Raw genomic sequence first — 6000 nt, forward strand, 5'->3', positions numbered from 1 at the left:
AATGTCACAGGAAGGTGATCAGAGTCAAAGTCAGCATGAGTTACCAATTGGCCACACAGCTGACTTGAATCCGTTAAAACTAAATCAATTGTAGAAGGATTTCGACTGGAAGAAAAACAAGTAGGGCCATTGCGATATTGAATAGTATAATATCCCGCAGAACAATCTTCAAATAAAATTTTACCATTGGAATTGCTTTGAGCATTATTCCATGAACGGTGTTTGGCATTAAAGTCACCAATTACGAAGAATTTTGATTTGTTGCGAGTCAGAATTTGAAGATCAGCTTTCAGCAAATTCTTTTGCTGCCCATTGCATTGAAAAGGCAAGTAGGCTGCAATGAAGGAAAATTGTCCAAAATTTGTTTCAACAGAAACTCCCAAGGTTTCAAAAACTTTGGTTTCAAACGAAGAAAATAATTTATGTTTGATACGTCTATTAATGACAATGGCGACCCCACCACAGGCGCTGTCAAGACGATCATTTCTGTAGATAAAATAGTTTGGATCTCTTTTAATGGAGAGTCCTGGGTTTAAATACGTTTCAGTTATAATGGCAATATGCACATTATGAACTGAAAGGAAGTTGAATAATTCATCTTCCTTACCCTTTAGAGAGCGGGCATTCCAATTTAGAACTTTCACACAATTATTTGGATCCATTGAAACGGAGTCCGATAACAATTTTTGTGTGTACTTTATACCAACCTGAACAGCTTCAGGAATGGTATTTGCTTTGAACATTGCATCAATCATGTGATGCAATTGTTCAGTTAAAAATCAAAATCGGAAGCAGTCATGCTACCTGAATCAACAACATGACCGTTATTTTCCGTTGGGACTTGGGTATAAACCTCATTTTGAGAAGAGAAATTTGGTCTACCAGCAGCGATGTTTGCATACGTAGGTACATTGGAAAAATTGGAATTTACTGAAGTGCTTGCTACCCGTTGACGAGCGGCAAACTTTGTTTGTGAATTGTGGTGGGTATGAATTGCTCGACCGGTAACCGGTTTCGAAATTTGAGCGTTTGAAAAATTTCTACCCGTCGAATCTGGGATCCGATTGGAATTTCCGTCATCAATTTTGCACGGGAATTCAAAACTTTTGCGTGAAGGGCATTCCCAGAAATTGGATTTATGATTGCCTCCACAGTTTGCGCACTTAAATTTATTGGAATCTTCTATCACAGAACATGCGTCCTTGGCGTGAGATGTTCCAACACAAATCATGCATTTAGCATCCATGTGACAATGTTTGGTTCCATGACCCCACTTTTGGCACTTACGGCACGGGGTAGGGTTTGGAAATTTCCCCCAGGCCTGTGGAAATGTTCCCATGTAACACGGACATGAGACATAATACAGGCCTTTTCCAAACTTTTCATATTATTTAGTTCACTTTTGTTAAAATGAACTAAATAGAGTTCTTGAGAAATGCCCCTCTGGGGAGTACCAGAATGGGATTTCTTTTCATCTTAATTACTTGGACTGGTGAAAATCCAAGTAATTGAGAAATTTCAATTTTAATCTCATCAAGTGATTTGTCATCACTGGGAGACCTTTCAAGACGACTTTGAACAATCGCTCAGTTTTGTCGTCGTATGTGAAGAATTTATGGCGCTTCTCAGTTAAATAGTGAAGAAGACGTTTGCGATCGTCAAAGGATCCCGGCAAAACGCGGCAGTCACCCTTCCTAGCAATCTGAAATGAAACCTTGATCCCCTGAAGGTTACTCAAAATCTCATTCCGGAAGCCAGAAAACTCGGCAACAGATACCACAATTGGCGGAATCCTTTGTTTCTTCGCATGAATCGAATCACCTGGGCTAAAGGTAGATTCGATTTGCTCAATTTCATCATTAATCAAATCGAACTGATTGCTCAGTTCGATAGGAGAAGAAACAATGTCAACATTAGATTTAGAAGGAATATCTGAATTCTCCAGCTTCCTTCTATTTTTTCCGCGCTTTGGCAGGACGGTCTTGAAACCTTGTTTCTTTGAAGGAAGTGGAGAATTCAGAGACTCCCCCTTCCTCTTGTTTTTATTAATGCTCATGGCTGAGCGTGGAGACGTGACCTTCTAAGAGTTTTTTTTTTTCCAGAACGGTGTCCCTGCAGGATTACCACCGCTTGTCGGAATTTTACTTCCGCAAACGGGTCCAACGTAAAACGAAGGCACGGGTCCTTGCAAAGATCGTAACGGGATCAGTGGGTACAAATAGCGCTAAGAAGCACCGTTGAAATTAAAATAGCTTCGGGTAGTACTAAAAACTTCCTTCCGCAAAGAGAGAAAGAACCGCACAGCACGAAAGCACGATGCGGTCTGATAAATAGCTTTAATATTTTCGTTCTCAGCCTAGGTACTATTCCACTTAGAGTTGGCCTTAACAAGTCGGAAAATGCGAAATGTCGTCTTCCAGGCGTGATTGATGCAATTCTACGTTGCAGGTGTAACTATGCTTGAGCAGCACGAAGACATTCATGAAATATGTGAGAAATAATTTCCACTGTACCAATGCAGTCAAGGCACGACTCATTCTCCGCGCGTCTAATGGTGTGGTATGATTTTCGATGTGCAAGTTTCTCGTTGACGAGCATGTAAAGGTAGTGTTTCTGTGCTGGAGAGAGATTTGGACCTGAAATATTACGCCAGATAATCGTCCAACGTACGTTAGGGTATGCCAATTGGATTTTAGGTTCGTCTGTCTGTTCTACGAGGTGTTTATAGACAGCACCAGACGCTGGATTAATCATCAACTGATCGGGGATTTGGTTTTGCAGTTGCCTGACTGCTCTCACATCGAAAAGGTCTGCTGGACAGCGGACTGGGCCGTTGTTTGATGGTTGCAGAAGAGAACGATAGTATGGCATGCTATTGATTTCCTGGAGGTGTCGATTAAACAGTAGCGACTTGCATTTGATCGTGAAGAGTTGCAATTTCATTCCACCCTTGTCTTTCGATCGTGCTGACTGTGTCATTGGGATGCGTGCAGGGGCTCCGCGCCAAATGAAGATACCCATCGTTTTTGTTAGTTTTGCCACGTGGATAGATGACGGGGGAAGGATTGAGGAGAGATACCATATCTTCGAGCTTGCATACATGTTAAAGAGAGTAGCCTTCTGGTGCAAAGAGAGTGTTCGTCCAGAGTGGAGCCAAGCGATGTGGGAGAAATGGTTGGTCATCATGTCCCAGTTGAGTTTAACCATGAGACGGATACTGTTGGCGAAAACAACACCCAAGATCTTCATAGTGTTTGCTGTTTGGAGCCATGATACGTTGAGTGTGTTGGGGCCGTTGATGTCGCCGATGTCTACCGAAACAGTTTTCCGAAGATTCAATTTCGCTCCAGATGCAAACTCGAAGCGAGAGAAGAAGGCTTTGGATTCATTGATGGCTTGAATGGTGTTCGATATGATAGAAATATCATCTGCATATGCCACGACCAGATTGTTTCCGCGTATCCGCTCGAGTTTGATGATGAGAGGGTGTAGGTAGAAGACAAATAGGGTTACTGCTCCTGGACTTCATCTCATAGCTCCGATATTGGTCTCACGAAAAACAAAGCAATGAAAAGGTATTTTGTTTGTTTATTATTTTTGTGATTTTTTCCAGCAGTGAGCATGCATGTTAGCAAAAGAAGCGACGAAATTAGTGCGGAATTTCTTTGTTTCGCTATGAGATGAATATATGTACAGTGAGATGGAAAACGGAACAGTTCCCTAGCAGGCTAGATATCGGATCCCCTTGGCGAACCGAGCGATTTATTGGGATAGCTGCTGAGAGATGGCCGTTCACCAGTAGGCGTGATGTTGAGAGGCTGGATATACGAGCTAGAAGGTTGACGAAGTCTTGATTCACTCCAAGAGCCAACAGAGTCCGATATAGGAAGGAGTACCGGACACGATCGAACTCATGATCGAAGTCGAAGCTGACCAATTATGCTTTTTTGTTTTTGCTGAAACAGATGTGCAAGGCGATGATTGAGGGACAGTGTGGCTGGGGAGGGTTCTCACACTTCTGCGCGCTTCTGATCATACGATGAACTTTGTTTACCCTTTCAAGTCTAGACTTTAGCGTGCGTGAGAAGATTTTATAGTCCATGTGAGATGGGCCTGTACGATCGTGCGGTGGCATAGAAGCCTTGATGTGTGACTAGGACTAAGACGCCGCTCATGAAATTTGATAGGAAAAGTTAAGAAAATGCTTGGGTGAAAAGTAAGTTGAGCTCTCTGTGGATTATGTTGAACATTCGGGTGTAGAACTCATTCGGGATACCGTCGCTTCCTGGAGATTTTCGGCGTGCTGCGTTCTGGATTGCCGAGAGAATTTCCGCCGTGGTTATTTCTTCAGTACAGGCGGTGTTTGCTTCGTCGTTATCGGGTATTACTCTATCTACTTCGAAGGTGTTGTCGGTCGGTTGGTGCTCCTCTTCTCCCGAGTAGAGTTGTTGAAAATAGACAAACAGGTGTTGTTCAATTTCTTCGGACGTGTCGAAGACCTCGTTCCCCTCCCCTCGCAAGTTTGTGATAGTAGTTCGTTTCCTCTTACGTTCTCCGAGTTGGAATGTCATCAGTGCTTCACCAGCGACGTGTGATTCCTTTATGCGGAGGAAAGTCTTGGTGTGCTCCCGCTGCAATGAGAGCATTTTACCTTTCGTAATTGATGGTTAGGAGTGCGGTTTGATTGTGCTAGTAATCGTCGTATGCCTGTCTAAGTTCTGTGTACAGACGCTGGAATTCACGCTTGAATCCGTCATTTACAATTTTCGACTTCCACCGAAAAAAGGATTTAATTTTTGGTTTGACGAAGGAGATCCACGATGGGTAGTTACGCCTTTGGCGCGTCCAATATTGCCATTTCGTTTGGAATTCCTCGATGTTGTCATTCGTTAGCAGATGGGGGCGAAGTGTCCAGAAGCTGCGCCCAGGTTCTCTTCCTAAATTTGGCAAGCATATGCGCAGTGTAACGATTTTGTGGTCAGAGAAACAGCAAACGTGTGTATCTGTTTCTCTTAGGTGGTTGCTTAGATTGCTACTGGTATAAATGCGATCAAGACGGGAAGCAGAGTTGTGTGTAAAGCGTAGTATGCAGTTCTCAAGGAAAACAGTCAAGGAAAATTTTGTATAATTACCAAAGGAATTTCGAACCAACGAAAGTAATTGAAAAAAGTAGGCGGAAAAACAAAACATTTGATGTGTTCATTCTTTAGTTGATTTTCAAAAAGTCATTCAGAAGGTAAGTCATAACTGGACATAATTAAACCATATTCAATTATATATATTTTGCAGTTTTAGTATGTCAACCATGGAACCGACCGACCTATTTAAGTTTCTATCGTCCTCTAGTGGCACTGGTGCTTGATGTCCAATTGTGAGAACTTGAATTATGCACCGCAGGCTGCACCTTGGCGTCTGATTGGCTGAGTTGATCCCTGCCAAGAGAGTCAATTCTTGAGGGGCGTCAAAATGAAGATTCATTGCATGATGAATAGAGCAGTTTTGAAAACCTGAATTAAATTCAAAATGTTGGATGGTCCGGATAAGTTCCATTTTTGGTCGCTATGGGCCGTTCACCGATAGACTTCTGGATCCGTAATTTGACAGCAGTAGCATATTAAACTTACATTAAGTAACTAGTTTTTAATATTTTAGGTACGATTAGTTGCTCGTGATATATAGAAAAACTCCTTGTAATCCGAAAAATACGTTTATAACATCATTTGGTTCAGAGGACTTGCCTAGGTCCGAAGAGCAAAGACAATTATCGACCAGCCCACTCCAGAGTTGGATTTTACTGGCTCCACAACCAGCAGTGTTTTCTAATCATAACGAACAACTAACTCCAGTTTTTGACTTCAATATGTCTGTATAAACCATGTATAAACTTACTCCAAAGTTAATTTTTGCTTGATCCGACTAGGTTTCCGAATTTTCCTTTCACATTATCAAAAGTTTACTGAATCTTAAGAAAATCGTAAAAAGCTTTAATTGTTGATTTTC

General features: G+C 42.0%; 1 long non-coding RNA gene across 1 annotated transcript; it reads left to right on the forward strand.

Moving 5' to 3' along the window:
* The first annotated feature begins 5026 nt into the window (after positions 1-5026).
* LOC134212098 (uncharacterized) lies at positions 5027-5774 on the forward strand. Its single transcript, XR_009979191.1, has 3 exons — positions 5027-5236; positions 5290-5592; positions 5653-5774. It is a non-coding gene; the product is annotated as an uncharacterized LOC134212098 (long non-coding RNA).
* The last annotated feature ends 226 nt before the right edge of the window (positions 5775-6000 follow it).

Source organism: Armigeres subalbatus, chromosome 1, assembly GCF_024139115.2.
Source record: "Armigeres subalbatus isolate Guangzhou_Male chromosome 1, GZ_Asu_2, whole genome shotgun sequence".
NCBI lineage: Eukaryota > Metazoa > Arthropoda > Insecta > Diptera > Culicidae > Armigeres > Armigeres subalbatus.